Genomic DNA, 20,513 nt, shown 5'->3' on the forward strand with positions numbered 1-20,513 from the left:
TGCCAGAGTCCACTTTAGTGAGGTCTCTCTTTATTCTTCTTTTTCTCCTTTTCACAAGAGCAAGGAGTTAATATGGCCAGATCTTCTCATTTTTAAAGAGAACCTGTACATCCAGATATTTAAGTGAAGGCTCTCATTTTTTTTTTAATTTGGAAATCTTTTAATTTTGATTGATTGATTGATTGATTGATTGATTTGAGAGAGAGAGCACACGTGCACAGGGAAGAAGGGCAGAGGGAAAGAGATACAATTTCAAGCAGACTCCACACTCAGTGTGGAGCCCCATGCAGAGCTCAATCCCATGACACTGGGATCACGAAGTGAGCCAAAATCAAGAGTTGGTTGTTCAGCCGACCAATTTGTTGATAACTCATTTTAAAAATGCTGAACACTTGAAGTCTAAGTCAGTGTTGTTCAAGCAAAATGAAATGAGTGTATGGACCGTATCCAGCCCATGGAACAGGAGTATGTGCCTTCGAGTTTGGAGGCGCTTCACACTATTTCACTTAGGCCTCCCAATGTCCCTGTGGGGTAGGCCCCGCAAGGATTACTATTTATGTTTATGAAGGAGGAAATCTCAGTTCAGGAGGCTTCCATGACTAGCTCAAGGTTGTGCAAGCTAATTGATAGAGCTGGAACAGAACCCAGCATTCTGACTCCTGGTCCTAGAGCCTTTTTTCTCTGTGTCCTCCAAACTCATTAAGAAGCCGTTTCTTTGTTTCTGAGTGTTGTGAGCCAAGTTAGGCATGGGACTGGCACTGGGGTGTGGAGACATAGCACCTTTCCTGGGAAGACAGAGCGGGAGTGCCAGACTGCTGTCCTCGAAAGCTCAGCCTGATGACTCAGAGATGAAGCTGTATCTTGAGGGTAAAGCTGAGTCAGAGCAAGCAAGGTCTGAATTGGGGCAGTCAGGGCTTCTGAATCCCAGATTAGGGTATCGAGAAACAGGATGAAAAATGGACCAAGCAAATAGACACACCCCTTCTACCCCCACAAAACCAGAAGCCACAGACACAGATATACCAGCTAGAAAGTTCCTATTTTTCCATAAGAGGAGAGCAACAAGAGTTAGACTGGAAAGAGAGGACCCCTTGTAGGCAGCAGGTCCTCTAGAATCTCCAGTTTAGGCATTTCCACTGCAAGACAGCCTGGGACTTTCAGACAGAGTCTGAAAAGCTGATTTAGAATGACCGGCCCCAACACTGCTGTATCCTGAAGCTCTGTAATCAAAGGACTGAGCAGCAGGCAGAGAATAGAGGGCCTCCTTGCTCCCATCCTTTGCTGGATTAACAAGTATTCACCATCTATGTATGTGCCAGGCACTGAGTCAAGCATTTTACATCACGATCTCTTGGGGACTCACAATAAAACTCTCTAATGGCCATTTTTCTTCCATCAAGGCTAACAGTGTTACTTGCCTGAGGACACACAGCTAGTAAATCAGGGAGCTGGGATTCAAACTTGGGTCATAGTGACTCCAACGCCTGAACCCCCTTCTAATTGAGGGTTTCGAAATTGCTGCTAACATGGAGATGTGTCACTCAGATCCAGCTTCGAGAAAAGACTGCCCAGCTGTGAGAATGTGGTTAGCTGCCACCTCCACAGTGTGGCAAGCTCCTGCAGGGTCTGCCTCCATCAGTCGTGGGTGGGTAATGTTTAACAACCAGCTTTCTGGCAGGGGGAAATATGTGCATAGATACAGCCAATTCTCATTATTCCCAGTACTCCTGTAAAATGACCACAAACACTGAAATTGCTGATACTGAACCATTGCTCCCAGGGGAAAATACAGGATTAGGTTCCTACAAGCCTGTGGGCACATTTTCATCCACTGATCAATATATAATTTCATTTTATGTTTTGTTTAAAAACCATATATACATTATATTTTTATGTATTTTATTTCTTAAAGTTTTTATTTAAATCCCAGTTAGTTAACATGCAGTATAATATTAGTTGCAAGTGTATAATATAGTGATGCCTCACCCAGTGCTCATCACAAGTGTACTCCTTAATCCTCATCATGTACATTGTTGATTCATTAACATTGAGCTAATGGCCACCAGCACTGTAACTCACACCTGAATGAAGGTTATTTAATATATGTATTTTCTCCGTAAGGCACATAATAGCCTTCTTGCACTTAGAACAGTAGGTAGCACTTCAGCACTATGTTTTAGGGCTATTTTAAGCAGTGAAATCCCCTGGGGGCCCCTGGGGTCTTCAGTCAATTGAGCATTCAACTTTTGATTTCGGCTCAGGTCATGGTCCTAGGGTTTTGGGACTGAGCCCTGCGTTAGGTTTCACACTGAGCATGGAGCCTGCTTGAGATTTCTTTCTCTCTCTCCTTCTTCTTTTTTTTTTTTTTTTAATTTTTTTTCAACGTTTATTTATTTTTGGGACAGAGAGAGACAGAGCATGAATGGGGGAGGGGCAGAGAGAGAGGGAGACACAGAATCGGAAACAGGCTCCAGGCTCTGAGCCATCAGCCCAGAGCCTGACGCGGGGCTCGAACCCACGGACCGCGAGATCGTGACCTGGCTGAAGTCGGACGCCTAACCGACTACGCCACCCAGGCGCCCCTCTCTCTCCTTCTGCCCCTTCCCCCGCTTGTGTTCTTCCTCCCCCTCTCTCTCTTTCTCTCAAAAATAAACAAAAATAAAAAATAAAATGCTAAACAGTGAAATCACCTACAAAAAACACAAAAATGCAAAAAAGTACTGCTAAGTAGACCACAAAAGGGGCACTTATTTACAGCATGAGAGCTGAAACAAGAAGGCAGAGGGTCACCTTGTTCAACCTCAGCTGGAAACATACACTAGGTGACTCAAAATTTTCATCACCCTGCACGTGTCCAACAAATGACAACAAAAGTACTGCAAGTGTTGATTTTGGGGGTTACAAGTAAATGTTAGCAAGTAAGTGAATTCACCAACACAGCTCCACACATTATGAGAATGGGCTGTACATGTATGTATCCATGTATACCTTCCGGGTTCTTCATGCCTACAGCCTATCCTTCCAGGTTTATTTCCCATTATCTTCCAGCCAGACTGGACAGTTAGCCCTTCTCCAAACATGTCCCATACGTATCTAGCTGTGTGACTGAGTGCAGGCTACTTCCTATGCCTGGATACTTCCTTCTCGGACTCCCAACACGCGCGCGCGCGCGCACACACACACACACACACACACACACCCTGTCTTCCCATGTGTGAATGATTCAGCTGTGAAACAGTAATTCCTCCATGAAGGCCTTCCTGATAACTCAGACAATGGAATTTCTCCATGCTTAGGATCACCATGGCACTTTGAAGCCTATGTCAGACATTGCTCATGTTCTACCTTGTATTATAAGCCTTAGTGATCTTCAAAAAGCACATATCCGGCCATGCCCCTCCCTTGCTTACAACCCATCAAAGGCATCCCACTGCTCTTGGGATGAAGTCTGGATTCTTTTAAGAAGGCTTATAAGTCTAGCCCCTTTCTACCTCTCCAGGCTCAACTTGTGTCCCCGTTATCCTCTCTCTTCTGGCCACAAGATTCCTCTTAGTTCCTGTATCACACTGGGTTCTTTCCTGCTAAGGGTTTTCCGCACATGCTGTGTTTGTCTCCGCCTGGAATTTCCCACCCTCCAATTCTTCCTTTAAATAATTAATATCCATCCCATGAATCTCAGCTTAAATATCACTTCTGCAAGGAGTCTCTCTAATGTATCCCAAACCCCAGGACTACGAGTTCTCGGGCTCCACTCCCAAGCATCTCTGCTTTTCTTTAAAAACATTCAACACAACTTAAATTATGTGTTATAGCCCATTTTCCCCACAAGATTGTAATTACATGAAGAGAAGCCTACATCTCATTGGGTGAATTTCAGCACCTAGTTCAGAAACTGGCACATATAAATGTACATCCTGGCTCTCAATAAATGTTTTATGAATGAATAACTAAATCTCCATTGTCTTGAGACCTATTGGGAAGTGATGGGATAGCAGATAGGTAAAATAATTATGGACGTTTCAAGGTTTCTTTTACTTGTGATGTTAATTTACTACTCTATTGGTGTCTTGTAGTGCACTCTTAATTCTAGATTTTAAAAAGTTATCATTATCATTAAATTCAAAAGGAATAGGCCCCCACTATGTTGTATCATACACAAAAATTATTTAGGTAATACAGATTAAAATGTGAAAGGTAATACTCCTCTAGAAAATAATATAGGTAAAAACTCATGTCCTAGAAGGAAACAAATATTTCTTGAACAAGACATCGGAAGCACTAAACCTAAAAAAAAAAAAAAAAAAAATTGATATATTTGGAATACGGTAAAATAAGTATTTTATTCTGTTCATTAAAACTTATCGACATAAAAAAAAGCTTATTGACATAAACAACAAACATTTTATTCCCTCTTCTCATTCCGTGGGTTGATTGGGCTCAGCTGGACAGATCTGCTGCTCCATGAGATGATGCTGGTTGGAGTTGAGTCATGTAAAGATCATTTAGGCTGGAATGTCCAAGATGGTTCTTTCCAATGGCTGGCTAGTCAATGCTGGTTATTGACTGGGAGTCCAGCCAGGGCTCCTAACTTGGGAGTACCTACACATGGCCTCTCCATATGGCTAAGGCTTCTCAGACTGGTGTCTCAGAAGCAAGTCTTCTGGGGTGCCTGGGTGGCGCAGTCGGTTAAGCGTCCGACTTCAGCCAGGTCACGATCTCGCGGTCCGTGGGTTCGAGCCCCGCGTCAGGCTCTGGGCTGATGGCTCGGAGCCTGGAGCCTGTTTCTGATTCTGTGTCTCCCTCTCTCTCTGCCCCTCCCCCGTTCATGCTCTGTCTCTCTCTGTCCCAAAAATAAAAAATAAACGTTGAAAAAAGAAAAGAAAAAAAAAAAAAAAAAGCAAGTCTTCTAAGAGACAAGAAGTGGAAACTGCCCAATCTCTCAAAGGCTAGGCCCAGAACTTGTACGGCAGCACTCTCAGCATGTTTTATTGGTTAAGCAGTCACAGGGCAAGCCTACATTCTGAGGGAGAGAGTAATAAACGCCAACTCTCAATGGGGAGAGTGAAAAAGAAATTATGGTCATCTTTCATCTATCACAACACCATTAATTGTGTAACAGCAAATCATAGACTGGGAGATGTTTTCAAAACATATATGTTATGGGTTGAATTGTGCCCTTCCTCAAAGTTCGTATGTTGGAGTCTTAATCCCTACTACCTTAGAATGTAACCTTATTTGGAAATAGGATCACAGCAGATATAATTAGTTAAGATGGAGTCATACTGGAGTAGGGTGGACTCCTAGTCCAATGTGACTGGTATCCTTATAAAAGGAGAGAATTGGATACAGAAACACAGGGAGAATGCCATGTGAAGATGAAGGCAGAGATCTACAAGCCAAGGAGTGCCAAAGATTGCCAGCAAACCACCCAGATGCTAGGAGAGAAGTATAGAACAGATATTTTCCCATAGCCCTCGGAAGGAACCCACTCTCCTGACACCATGATCTCAGACTTCTAGACTCCAGAACTGTGAGAAGATGCACTTCTGTTGTCTAAGACACCCAGTTTGTGGTATTTTGTTATGGCTTCCCTAGGAAACTAATACAATATATAATGAATGTCTGTAAGGGAATAAGAAGAAACAATCCAATAGGGAAATGAGCAAACATTTAAACAAACACTTCACAAAAGAAGATATTAGAAAGGTCAATGCTACGAAAAAGTGCTCAACATCATTAGTTACTAGGGAAATGCAATTTAAATCTCAATAAGGTATCACTGCACACTCTTTAGAATAGCTTACAGTAAAAATGTCAATAATACAAAGTGTTGTCAAAGATGTAGAGCAAATGGAACTCATAAACATTGTTCCTGGAGTGTAAAGTGGTACAACCACCTCGTGTCAGGAGCTACTAAATATGTATATACTCATGATTCAGCAATTCCACTCCTAGGCACAGACCCAATAAAAATGTGTGCATATGTGCATGATAGTGCATAATCATGAATGGTAATGGCTATTCATAATTTCCCCAAACTGAAAACCATTTAAATTTATGTCTGGTGTAGAATGGATAAACTGTGGTTAAGTCATACAATGGAATACTACACAGCAGTGAAAATGAAACAACCACTGCTACGTAAAACAATTTGCTTGGCTCAGTCCATAGAGCATGCAATTCTTGATCTCAGGGTTGTTACTTCAAGCCCCATGTTGGGTGTGGAGCCCACTTTTAAAAAATTATATAAAAAAAACTAATATGGAAGACTTTCACAAAACTGAGTGATGAGTACTAAATGCAAAAAAATAGACTGAAAAAAAAAGAAAAAAATAGACTGGATGCCTCCATTTGATAAACTTTAAGCAGAGGAAGAACTACTCTGTGATGATAGAAATCAGGATAGTGGATATCTTTGGAGGTGGCACAAGAGAGATTTGGGAGGTGACAAAGTTCTATTTTTTAAATCTGGGTAATATTTAGACGACTATGTTACTTTGTAAAAATTCATTGAATTGTGCTTTATGTGTGTGCTTTTCTGTGTAATAGTTCGATGTAAAATTTTATTTAAAAATTAAATAAATACATTCCAAAGTGTCAGTTTACCTCCGCCCACTGATAACTGGAAATACTAGTCATGCCTTTCACATGTGTAATGATTTAGAAATGTGCTCCACTGGAAAAGCATTCTGAGCAATTTTGAGGTTTTATAAAAAGGAAGGAGATTGTAAGTTCAGTTTCCTTATCTTTTTATGTAATGAAGCTTTGTTGTATATGTGACGTAGTCACTGTTGATTAACTGTTTAAAACTTGGTTAAATCACAGTGTGGACAAGAACATATTAAGCAAGAATTTGATATGAAGTTGGAAGACACAGGCCCCACCTTCCTGAGCATACAGTTCTTCCAACTTCAGTCTCTGTCTCTTTCTTTCACTTTTGGGTTATTTCACACATACTGTTCTCTGCCCAGGATGGTCCTACATGGCTCTTCATCTAGCTAACTCTTTCCGAATCTTGTTCAGATACCACCTGACCACTGTGACAAACTGTCTCTGAGCTGGCCCCCAGTGATCCCTTCCTCCTTGCTTTCATGTCCTATGCAACCCTGCCCCCTTGAATGTGGACTGGGCCTAGTGATTCACTTCTGACAAGTAGAACATGGCAAAAGTGATATGCTATCACTTACCAGATTAGGTTTGCAAAAAGACTGACTTCCATCTTGGGCTCCCTCTCTTCTTCCCTTATTCTCACTCTCTGTCTGTCAGAACCCTTGTTCTGAAAGAAGTCAGATACCTTGTTCTGATTAGCCCAGTGCAAGGGGCAAGAAACAGATGTGTTTGGCCAACAGCCAGTGAGAACGTGAGGTCTGCCAACAGTAAGTGAGTGTGCTTCAGAGTGAACCCCCCGACTAAGTCAAGCATTGAGGTGACTGTAGTCCCACATATTTTGACTTCAGCCTTGTGAGACCTTGAGCAAGAGAAGCCAACTAAACTCTACCCAGATTTCTGACCCAAGAAACTGTGAGCTAATACACGTTTGTTCTTTTAAGCAGCCAAATTTGGAGTAATTTGTTACACAGCAGTAGAACCCCCACCTGCTCTTCCTCCCACCCCAGGATGGACTAATTGCCCCTGTTGTACCCAGCGTGTCCCACTATCACAGCATTTGTTAGACCTTATAGTAATCTGCTTACTTGCCTATCTCTGCCATGAAAGGGACCAGCGGCCATGTTTTACAAGCCTTTTTGTTTCAGCTCCTAGAATGTAATTGTACTCATTACATGTTTGATCGACACGTGAAAAAATAAATACATGAGAGCTGTTTAGTCTTGGGAATTAACAACCTCTCTGATCCTTAATCTTTTCATTTGTAAAGTGATAAGTAAAATTCGTAGAAATGTTTCAGAGATAGAAAGAGCATGACTTGGTAAATAATTAGATGTAAGGAGTGAGGAAAAAGGAAGGAGTCAAAGTTTGGTCAACTAGGTATCCCTAAGAGAGAGAAAGAATACCAGGAGAGGAGCCGGTTTAGAGTGGAAGATGGTGAGTTTAACTTCGTTCATGCTGAAACTGATGTATCTTTGGACACATCCACCAGGCTGATGGGTCTACAGTCTGATGCTTAGAGAGAGGACAGTGGTGGGATAGATCTGGGAGCTGATGGTACATAGTTGGTAACTGGAACCCTGGGAGAAGTCAAAGAGCATACCATGTAAGAAACCAGACTACCCTGAAGGTGCCATGCTGCAAGGAAGCCAAACTACACAGGGAAGTCATGTTTGCTCCCCCCCCATGTTTACCATAATAAACTTATCCTTTATTATGCATGAGCATAATAAAATGATTGTCTTATACCACTAAGTTTGGGATAATTCATAATTTATTACACAGTAATAGTACCTAGAACAATGACTTGAGGGAAAGCAGTTTCCATGGAGCGGTCAGGACAGAGGCCAGAGTACATTAGGTGGGGGAACGTGTAGGAGGTAAGGAAGGGGGTCACACATGAATAGACTATAGTGGGGGGAAGTCAAACTGGAGAGTGATAGAAAGGGTCTTAGGAGGGATCTTGTCAGAGGGAGTAACCTAGACATGTTAACAGAATAAGAGAAAAGTATCAGAGGAGTGGGGGAGTTGAAGCAGAGAAGTAAGATTACAACAGAAGAGTCAGCAGGGGTAAGTCACAGGTTGAAGAGCTAGAGTGAATAGTCTCCACTGAGACTGGAAGAAAAATTACTGGGATTTGTTGGGGGAGGAAGGCATAGCAGGATAGCAGCACAAGAGAAATGACGGTGTTGGTGTGAATGCAGTTCATGATCACCTGTAGGTCTAGACTTCCAGCCAGGAGGACTGACAGACTGAAGGAAACAGAAGGACCAAAGGGCTGGGGTCTCTTGGAGATCAAAGTGCAGGTGTCACAGGTATGAGGTCAAGAGAGCTTTAGAAGGAAGGAGAATGCACCCATAAAGGACATGGCTGGAATCTAGATGACCCAGTCCTGGGTCATGACAAGATCCAGGGTGGAGACTGGGATTGGTGGCTGAAGTAGAGTGAAGGTGAAGTCCCTCGGAGTTAAGATACAATAAGTAGCAGTCTAGTCAGTTGTCTGCCTAGGCATTGGAATCTGAGGGTGATGTAGAACTGGAGCTGGAGAGGAAGACTGAGAGCCAGGCCATGAATGATTCAGTGAATGAGCTTTGGGCAGTTTTCAGTGCTCAGGGAGAGAGCGGTTGGATGGCATGAGGCTTAAAGAAAGACCTGAGTGTGGACAAGCAGTAGTGCAGAGTGACAACGCAGAGCCGGAACAATCCAGCCACTATTTCTACTTCAGAAGTGTGGGGAATGGGTCGTAGAGGGTGAACCACTTTCCCCTGAAAAGCCACAGAGGAAGTGACGACTTGTTAAGACAAAAGTGATGTGAGCTTTCACAGTGGATGGAGGAGGGTTATGGAGGGTGTAATGCCTGAGTAGGGTTTGGGAGGACAGTGAGTAGGAAATGCAGGGAGGGAAAGAAATGGTGATGGCAGGGGTTGTGTGGGTTTGAGGTTAGGAAAGGGACTTTTTGCTTCCTGGGAGGGATGCTTCATGGCTTAAAGTATTAGAACAGAGGCAAAAGGCTGAATTAGGTCCTTATACCCCCAAGTCCTGTGATCCTTTCCCCAGAGAGCCCCCCCCCCCCCCCGAGGCTCCTCCCCCGGCGAGCTCCTCCCATTGGAGCTAGGAGGCTATATGCCTGGTGGATGACTGTCTGCCAAGGACACTATAAAGAGAGGTGTGGGGGCGGGTAGGAGTGGCACTTGACTCTGGGACCCCCTCAAATAGCCTGGACATCCTTGACTCAGGAAGTTCCACAGAGCAATGGATCTTCCTGTTATGACTATTTTGCTATAAATGAAACAGAAAAATATGAGAGTTCTTGAACTCTCCTAAGAGGAAGACAAAAAGCTATCTGACCACCCACCTGGAAGCTCATGTTAAATAACTTTCTGTGGCTATTTTAAGACAGAAATGGACACGCTTCTATTAATAAGCCTGGTTAAGTAAGGCCTGTCTGAGGCCAGGGTGACTCTGAAAGTCTGTTTCCCTGTAGAATCCCCAAGGGTGACAAAGAGAAGGGGTGTGCTCTTGTCAGCAGACAGCCCAACACTGGCCATTGCAGGTAGAAAATTCTACAGGCAGATTCCTCAACCTCTAATTCCACCTCTCGCCCTTCAAGGAGGGGTTTTTACACAGCATACACAGCAGCTTAAGGAAGGATTTACCCAAGCCAAGGCATCACCCGTAACACACCCAACAACCTGAGGGAGGAGCCTCGGTTGTAGCCCCACTTTAGAGATGTGGAAACTGAGACTTAGAAGAGTACATTTGGTCCTAATTCCCGCAGTTAGAAAGAGAAGGTGGGCTTTGAGGCCATTTAGCTCCCAAGCACAGTTAAGTAACCACCCCACAGCACTGCCTTCCTTCCAGAGACATGATTTAGATGTGCACAGGTGTTCAAAGACAAATTCTTCTTGCATTGCTTCAAATGTGGCTGGGAGACAGCTGATCATCATGCAAGGACTCTCCACCTTGCTTACGCAGTTTTTCAGTGTCCTTGTTGTAACCTACAAAGCCACCGTGGACTGAAGGTCGGGTCTCCTGTTACCCAGAATCCCCACTACCATCCCGCAGGGAGGTCACCTCCTAGTCTGTCAGACACTCTGGCTTCCAGGAACAGAGAGCCACTCCCATCCCTCGGGAGAAAAGGAGTGAGGTGGAGTAGGACTGGGGCAGGGATGAAGGTGCCTGGGTGCTTCTATGTGGTTTCCTTCTCTGTTGCAGCTTTTCTCTGTCTTTCCCAGAGTCTCACTTCTCTCTGCTCACCTCTGCAAAGCCAGTTCTCTGCTTGCTCCAGATCTCTCCTCCTCTTGTGGCCCTGCAACTCTGACTCCACTGGATAGAACCTTCCAGTGCATTCCTGTGGCCTCCAGCCCAGCTGCTAACTGCCTGCATGTCTCAGCATTTCTTGGTTCAAATTCCTGAGGTGGGAATCTGATTGGCCCAGCTCCCTTTTTGTGCTGGGCCATAGGTCATAGGTCACCGGCAGGCCTGAGTTGGCTCAGATGACTTCCCCTGCTGTACGGGACAGCCCAGAGAGGGACACAACCCTGCTGAGGAATGTACCTCCCCCTTTCAGCCAGGGCTATTGGTTGAATTGTTCCTTTATGAAGGACAATGGCCAACATTTGTAATATACTTCTAAAACCCCCACTGGCCCTGAGGCAGGAATAGAGCCTTTTGGAGCCTTTATGAATCAGGGTTTTAACTGCTGGAAATGATAACTTACCATAGGCATGCTGTCACTCCACTACTGCACTCAGTGTTGTGTAATCCCGTTCTTCGAACGGTGCCCCCCACCAAAGTGTCTGTCTCTCTGGGAGATCCCCAAATAGTGCCTCCTGTGTTAACCATGAATCCAGTCTGCTGCCAGACGACCTCTGCTATCTTCTTCTGTTCCTGCTCCCCCCTCCCCACCACCACCTCTGGCACTTGCATTTTTGTAGTTGTCACTGTGTCCCCTGACCCCAGTGTTGACTCTGCTGATCCTCTCAGCACATCAAGCCCAGTACACCTAAGCCCTGATTTAAGGAACAACCACAGGGGGAGGGTTCTTCTCTCTTCTTATTACCTACTGTCAAAGGGGGGTCTCCTTGCTCCATCCTCCAATGGCGGGGGTGGAGATGTATGAACCTGCTCTTTCTTTCTTTTTTTTTTTTTTTTTTAATTTTTTTTAATGCTGAGAGAGAGAGAGAGAGAGAGTAGGGGAGGGACAGAGAGAGAGGCAGACACAGAACCCAAAGCAAGCTGCAGGGTCTGAACTAAGCACAGACCCTGACGTGGGGCTCTGAACTGGGAAATCATGATTTGAGCCAAAGTTGGACACTTAACTGTCTGAGCCACCCAGGCGCCCCAGCACCTGCTCTTTCAATTGTACCCACAGGTCACTTTCCCTAGGACCCCACACAAGAACATGAGGGGGTCTGACAGGTTGGGGCAAAGTTAAGGAGAGATGGCAGTTCTTCCTCTGTACTGCCCCCATTTGGTTACCTGGGGGTGAGTTATTTCCCAGGAAACTCCCTGGACTCTCAGGCTAGTAGACTTGACCTACCCCAGCATCTGTCCCTGCAGTCCACCACCACCCTTTCAACTCTGCTACCTGGCAAGGGAGAATCAGGATCAGCTTTCCACTCTGCTTTGAACTCAAGTGTGAAGAGGAAAAGCCTGCCCAGCCTGGCGGCATGGCCTGGAGCATGGGCTCTGAGGTGTAGACATGTCTGTCCTCCCAGCATCACTGCTTGATCTGACCGTTTGGCCTCTCTCAGCCTTGGTTTTCTTATCTGTAAAGGGGGCTACTAATCCTTGCCTCGTGTGGCTGCCATGAGAAGTAAACTGAAAGAGATAATGTACCTAAAGCACTGGAGCCTGTTCTGCTCCCTGGCCAGAGCTCCATGGGCAGAGATGTTATTATGACCCCGAGGACTGAAGTCAGATCTCTCCATGCATCCAAGCCCCAGCCACTCCATTGCAGGTGCTATCATGGGCATTGCCTTCCAGGGTCAAAGGAAGGAGGCCTTTGAGGTAAAGAATACCACAGGACTGGGGCGGGGCACCTGGGTGGCTCAGTTGGTTAAGTGTTTGACTCTTGGTTTGGGCTCAGGATATGATCTCATGGTTTGTGGTTCGAGCCCTGCATCAGGCTCTGCACTGACAGAGCAGAGCCTGCTTGGGATTTTCTCTCCCTCTCTCACTGCCTCTCCCCACTTGCTCTCTCTCTCTCTCAAAAAAAAAAAAAAAAAAAAAAAAAAAAAAAAGAATACCACAGGACCAGTACCCCCACCCCACATCTGGTGGGGAAGCTGGCAGTCAGGGAGAGGGAGAGGGATGAGCCCTTAAATTTACACTGGTCTCCTCCCTGTACCCCTCTCTGCCTAGTCTTGGGGTGACATGAGAAGTAGAAATGGTAGGAGATGTAGGGAGGGGAATGGGTGAAGAGATTGGGCCCAGACAGCTGTGGATCTAGGGCAATAAGTTAGGTGCTCACAGGTACTAGAGCACCAAGCATCTTGCTAGGTGGTTGCTCCCTGGCAGCCAGTCCTTATAAGGGACACAAGCTTAGCCCTTCCTTGTAGGTCAGCCGGGAACAGATGGTGTCGACTTAATGGGATACTTAAGAGCAATTCCAGGAGCCAGGCTGCAGGCTTTGGAATCCGAGCTTCACCCACAAGCTGCATGACCTTGGGCCAATTACTCCAAACCTCAGTTTCCTTCATTTGCTAAATGAGAGTCACAGTAGGACCTATCAGGTAAGGTGGTTATGAGCAGTTAATTAGATACTACACACGGAAAGTGCTCCGAACAGTGTCTGGCATGCAGCAAATGTGTTCATTATTGTTGTGAAACTCATCCATGTCTTATCTTCTCTCAAGATTGTAAGTTCTTCAGGGATATTAACTTGTTTTTCTCACTGTAGGTCAGTGTTGATGATAGGAAAATGAATGAGTGAATAATGGAAAAGAAACTTCTTTATAAATCCCCAGTGAGGAAGAGTTTATTAACAGTGCTTAGACGTATGTGATTTTATGCATTTACTGAGGCCCAGCCCCTCCGTGTGATTATACGGATACACACCTACAACTCTGCACACTTCCTTCCTCACACGCTCCCCCAATCCCCATCTACCTACCTACAACCCCACACTCACTCCCCCTCCAGGCCCTCCCCGCCTCCATCTACCTACCCACATCTGCACACCTTCATACCCACGCTTCCCATACCCTCCCACACATCCATACCCCACGACTACTCTCCCCCATGTACAAACACACGCACAGCACCTCACACACACCCACACACAAGCATCCCTGTCCACACAAGCATGTGGGTACATGCGCATGCACACACACACACACACACCCACACACACACTCTCTCTCTCTCTCTCTCTCTCTCTCTCTCTCTCTCTCATTGTGAAGCAATCTAAGGAATATATTTTCCTTCTGTATCCTTCCTTAGGATGTGTCAAGAAAAGAAAATCTGCCCACAGGCTGCTTTGGGTCTTCCTCTCTTACCCCTCTTTCTTTCTTTCTTTCTTTCTTTCTTTCTTTCTTTCTTTCTTTCTTTCTTTCTTTCTTCCTTCCTTCCTTCCTTCCTTCCTTCCTTCCTTCCTTCCTTCCTTCCTTTCTTTTTCTTTAAAATTTTATTTTAGAGAGAGCACAAACAGTGGACAGGGACAGAGGGAGAAAGAGGGAATCCCGAGCAAGCTCCGTGCTCAGCAGGGAGCCACAACCCTGGGATCATAACCTGAGCTGAAATCAAGAGCTGGACGCTCAACTCACTGAGCCACCCAGGCGCCCCCGCCTTTACCCATTTCTGTCCCCACTCCCCCTACTTCTCTCTACCATTTATTGGGAGGTGGGGAAGGACAGCAAGAGAGGGAGAGAGAGAATCCCAAGCAGGCTCTGTGCTGTCAGCTTCGATCCTGACACAGGACTCAGTCCCACGAACCACAAGATCACAACCTGAGCCGAAATCAAGAGGTAGACGCTTAACCAGTTGAGCCACCCAGGCGCCCCTAACTAAAACCTTTCTAAGCCCTAATTTACTTACTCATCCATAAAATGGGGTTGGCTGATGTAAGATTTAAGTAATGCAAAATATGTTTATCACCTGACATATAGTAGGTGCATTAATGTTTATTCTATGGATGTCTTTTGTTAAGGAGTCACTTTTAGGAGGATTTTAATTCTTTGGAATGTCCATTCCTGTGGCTGAATCAGGTTCAATGAACTCTGTCCTTTGATTTATTGCTCTGAGGACCTAAGATGATGGGAGTGCACTGGGTCCTTTTTATTTATTCTTTTTTTAGAGAGAATGAGAGCACAAGTGGGGAAGAGGAGCAGAGGGAGAGAGAGAAAGAGGGGGAGAGAGAGAGAGAGAGAAAGAGAGAGAGAGAGAGAGAGAGAGAGAGAGAATCTTAAGCAGGTTCCATACTCAGCACAGAGACCCACAGGGTGCTTGATCTCACGACTCTGGGATCATGACCTGAGCCAACCCTGGGATTATGATCTGAGCCGAAACCAAGAGGTGGACGCTCAACTGACTGAGCCACCCAGACGCCCCTGGGTTCTTTTTATTAGATGTGTCTCTCAGGTTTCCACAGAGAACAGTAGGGAAGTCCCAGGGAGAAACTAGAGATTGGTGGCCCAGGACTCCTGCAAACAAAAGTCAGGAGCAGCCTGCAGACTTAGTCTTAAAGGAGCCAGCCATGGGGGGTGGGGGCTGAGGAACAGGAAGTTTAGATTAGCTTCCTCACCTTTCCTCCAGGCTCTATTTCCCAAGAAGGAAGCTCATGCAACATTGAACTATAAAAATCCTCAGTTGGAGCTTTGATGTGTTTTTTGCAAGCAGTCCCTGCCTGGCCCTGGGGGAGAAGGAGCTAGAAAGCTTGAGGCCAGTGTTTGGACTGCTGTGACTAAAACTGGCAAGGCCGCAACCCGAGATTGTCTCCTGGAGATTATCATTATGGAAATGGTTATGCCTGACATTTGCACAGCACTTTACAGTTTGCACAGAGTTCCCACATGCGCCATCCCATCACAACCCTATGTGACGGGAAGGACAGGCATCTTTAGACTGTAAGGGATCAGAATGTGCCACCCCTAAGTATGCCACTTTATCATAAGCATTATCTTGAGCTGAAGACAATTGAGAAATAGCAGACACCAAAAAAGCACTCTGCCTTTACCCCCTATTTGCCTAAAAGAGCAGAACATAAATTTCCATTTGTAAAGGCATTTCCCTCTCCTGTACCAGGAAGAGGAGGACCCAGGAGGACAAACTCTTAAACTCTTAATTGCAAGAGATAACTCTAGACTCTCAGCAGTTCTGAGATGGCACCAAGAGGTATCTACTTAACACACATGCTCAAATAACCCTTATCTTCCATTGTTTTCCCCATATATTTACCTACCTACAACTTGCAGCCCCTACAAGCTTAAACCTTTCTTTCTTCATCTTATCACTGCTCTACAAATTTATTGTCCTTCATTAAGATGCTATATATACCCCAAACTCTAGTCACCCCTTTGAATCACTCATCACTGAGTTTTTCCCACATGTATTCATGCTGAGAACACTCATAGACTCTTTTTTTCTCTTACTAATCTATCTTTTGTCAGTTAAATTTCCTGGACCTAAGCTGTAGCACCTAGGAGGGTAGAAGAAAAGTTTTTTGCCTCCCCTACACTGTCTATCATAGAGATGAAGAAAATAAGATAACATCAAGCTCATTCCTCCCAGATTGCTGGGGCTCCAGCCCTGATCTGCCTCCAGGTCCAGAGCCCTTCCCCCCATTCCAGAGGTCCTCTTTTCATCAGGCACCTTGACACTGGGAGTTATTTCATCATGTTTCAGGCAGCCTATGACTTACAAACTCCCTTGGAGAGATCTCTCTTAGTTTTTTGTTTGTAGTTTTTAATTTATTCAAGTCTGTTCTCCAAAGCATCTGCCGTGTGCCAAGAAGATCACTCTTCTGAGCAAATGCAGGCCATTACAATTTGGAGGATAAAAGGCATGATCAGGAGCACCTTGCTTTCAGAGCATCAAGTTACCCTGCCAATAGCCTCTTGGCGGAAGTGACTCAGCGGCTGAGATCTAAAAGATAGGCCAGAGTGACTCTGGCAAAGGGAGCAAGAAGAGAGGGTTCTGGGTAGAGGAAGCGCCACCTGCAATGACCAAGGTGCAAAGAGCTTGGTGAGTTGGAAACTGCAGAGGTTCCGTAGTTGGCGGGTGGAGTAGAAGGAGGCAGGAGAGGAATGGGGAGCCATGAGATGCAAGACTGAAGAGGGACAGGGGACAGATGGCAGAGGACACAGGGGGAAAAGTTGAGGAGTTAGTCTTTATCCTAAGAGCAGGAGGCCTTTGGCAGGATTTAGCAGGGATTTCTGATGATTACATTTCCATCTTGAGTGAAGGGAGAAGAATGGTTTGGAAAAGGCGGGAGGTGAAGGCCTCAACCAGGAGGGGTTTGCTTTTGGGTGTTTTTTCAATATGTCTTCAGCACTAGACCAAGAACTCCTGGAAAGCAGAGAATGAGTCAGAAAACATGGTCCTCAAGTTGCTTGTGCTCCCACAAGAAGTACGCTTCTGGAAGAAACAAAGCTTTGTCATTGTCACTAGACGTTGCATGCCTACCATGTGCCAGGCAGAGCCTAGATAGACCCAGGCCTGCCCGCAGGTAGCCCACAATCTAGCGTGGCATATAGACAAGTAAACTCTGCACCAAGTCCCCTGGGGGCACCGTGTGGGAGCATGGCTGGCTCTGTAGAGATTGCGGAGTCTTCTCAGGGGAGGTGGCATCTGAGCTGGGTCTCAGATCTCTGAGATGTGGAGGAGTTTGTTAGGTGGCTAATTTTTGATCAAGTAATAAAGATCTCAACTATCTTAAAGGACAGTAAAGTGAGAGATTCAAGTGGCACACTGGGAGATATTTGTCAGGACTTCCCCATGCCTGCTTCCCTGCTCTTATAGGTGACACCTGACCCCCCCCCCCACCCCATCTCACCCCCAGCTGCCAACCCAGCAGCACTGGAGCTTCAAATCTGTTCTATCCCCTGATACCTTCTTAACATAAAAGTGTGAAGGAAGCTTGGTAGACTATTGGCATCAAGAACCGACCAACCTGGCTTCACCTCAGAGAGCTGCCACATCAACTTATTAGGCAAGTCACTTTGACTTGTCTAGACCCTTGTTTTCCTCATCTATATAATGGGGTAGTAGCAGTATCTGCATCACAGCACTGATGGGAAGATTCCTGTATGGTTAGGACACCATGGCATCCCAGCTCCAAAACCCTTCTGTGCTCTGCTTTGTGATGATGGGCCTGGGTCTCTGCAAATCACATTTCTGCTGGTCCAGCTGGCTCCCTCTTAAGTTCTGCCAGTGGTGGTGCTGGAGGGGGCCGCACAGCTGGAGGAGGAAGATAAGACTTCTGTCCTTCCTGTGTGCTTCCTGTGGGCTTCCTATCTCCAGAAAGAGATCAAGAAGGCTTCTCAGGGGAGATGACATCTGAACTGGGTCTTGAATCTTAGAGGGGTGGCTGTGAGCATCACCCCAGCAATGCTCCTTCTTCCTGGCAGCAGCAAGGCCTTCCCATTGCAGTAGCCAAAGCCGGTTTGTAGTTTCCAACAAAGAATTAGCTTCATCACATCCAATCAGAGATACCAGCACCAGTCTGGCAGGGTCCCCTGCTCCCTTGCCTGAGTTTCAGCTCCCAGGGTCTCTCTACTAAGCCTCTAACTTTTAACAGTTGTAACTCTCCCCTCCCCGCCCCCGTGGTCCCTTATCCCTAGGGTGACAGCTGCTTTCTGCAGTTGCTATCTCTGTTATACTTGATAGTTCTCATTTTACCCTTCCAGTTGCCCAGTTAACAACTTTATACCCTGTTTACAATCCTTTACGTTCAACTGCCTCTGTTCAAGTAGCTGATGTGGTTTCTGTCTCCTAGCTGCACCCTGATTCTTACAATTAACTAAGAAGGTATCTATTAAATGTTTGGTGCCTACTAAACTCTCCATAAATGCTTCTTCGTATGATCCCTTATGGATTCCTAATATTCCTTCATTTATTCATTCATTTATTCAGCATATGTTGCTTCTTACTATGTGTCAGACCTCATGTGAGGTACTGGAGTGCAGAGCTGAATAAGACACAGGCCAGCTCTCAGACAGCCTACAGTCTGAGTGGAGGAGACCACCAAGGACATGAACCCACCTCAGGAGTGCTTCTTGGCACGTCTTCCACGAACCTCCCATTGCTGATCTCACTGCCCAGTTACTCCATGTCTCAGAACACCCAGAATCTCGATGTCTGGCCTCACGGGCACTCTTCATCTGGCCCATTTTCAAACACCTGTTGAGAGACCTCCAGAATTAATACTTATGGTAAGGTTCACTTAATACTATTTTATGTTGTTATTATTTATTTGCATATCTTACCACACTTCTTAGATGGCAAATTCCTTGAGATTGATTTCCCCAAATGGCTTGTTTCTGTGTGAACTTATAGGCCTAGCACAGTGCCTGCGATACAATAGGTTAACCCATAAAAGATGAGAGATGAATTAATTCATCTATCCAATTAGTATCTCTATGAGCTCTTCCTATGAAGCAGGCACTGGGATAGGTACTGGGAAGACAAAGACAAATAAGATTGACGGGGTCTCTGCCCCACACTGAATGGATGTCTGATTCAGCAACCCCAACTGGATGACCTCTGAGGACCCAGACTTCCATGGGGCTGGAAGTGCTTCCATCAGCCTCGTACAAAGCAGACTTTTAGGCACATCCTTCGCTTCCTTTCAGTGGGCCAGCCAAGCCCTCAGTGGGAGATGGCTGCCCACTGTGGTTTACCTGATGTCCTGGATGCTGGTGGCCAAAGGCTATATTTAAATACTAAACATTTGCATTTTTAATGTTGACTGGAATTGGCAAGGCTGTGATAACCTTTCCAAACTGATATTGGTTTTTACATGATTGAAACAGGCCCAGCCTCAGGCATAACTTAAATGGAAAATTTAAAGTATTTTCAATATCAGTTAGAGTGCAGAACCATCTCAGAACACTGTGCCCTGTTTGTATTCTCAGAAAATATCACCTCCCTCCCTTGTGCACACTCAACACGTTTGCCCTGTCAACATGTTGGGACCTTCCTAACTTTCATTAAGTTTTCTTCATCATCCTGTCTCACTGGGGGACAAGAAGGGAAGGAATAGATGTTTAGGAGAGTTTAGGGAAGCCCAGAGGTGCAGTGGGAAGAGTTTTGGCCTTAGAACTGGCTCTAAATATCTAAATACCTGCTCTATACCTCGCAACCTGGGTGGTTTGGACAAATTGCTTACCTCTCTGATCTGCTTTTTCCTCATCTGTAACATAGGAATAAAAATGCCATTTTATGGGTTTGTGCAACGTTCAAATGTAGTAATCTGTAAACATGTTTAACACCCCATACCTGGTGTTTTGTTAATGCTCAATGGACATTAGTTCTTGCCCTTCCCCTAGCAGTGACCTGTCTAAAGTAGCACATCAAACTCAGGACCCTAAGCTCCTGGCTCCCAGGCCTCTTTCCAAGAGACTCATTGGACACAGATAGGCTAAAACATACATATCTGGGTTAAAAGCAGAAAGATTCATTTCCATCTTCATTCTTCTGTGACTACTCTTGTTAACCAAATATGCCATGACACCCTGTCTGAAGACTTCGTAGCGGTGGCTCAGTTGATTGAGCATCCAACTTCGACTCAAATCATGATTTCATGGCTTGTGGGTTCGAGCCCCGCATCAGGCTCTGTGCTGACAGCTCAGAGACTGGAGCCTGCTTCAGATTCTGTGTCTCCCTCTCTTGCTGCCTCTCTCCCCTGCCCACACCCTATCTCTCTCTGTCTCTCAAGAAGAAGAAGAAGGAGGAGGAGGAGGAGG

Source organism: Lynx canadensis, chromosome C1 (assembly GCF_007474595.2).
Source record: "Lynx canadensis isolate LIC74 chromosome C1, mLynCan4.pri.v2, whole genome shotgun sequence".
In the NCBI taxonomy this organism is placed as follows: Eukaryota; Metazoa; Chordata; class Mammalia; order Carnivora; family Felidae; genus Lynx; species Lynx canadensis.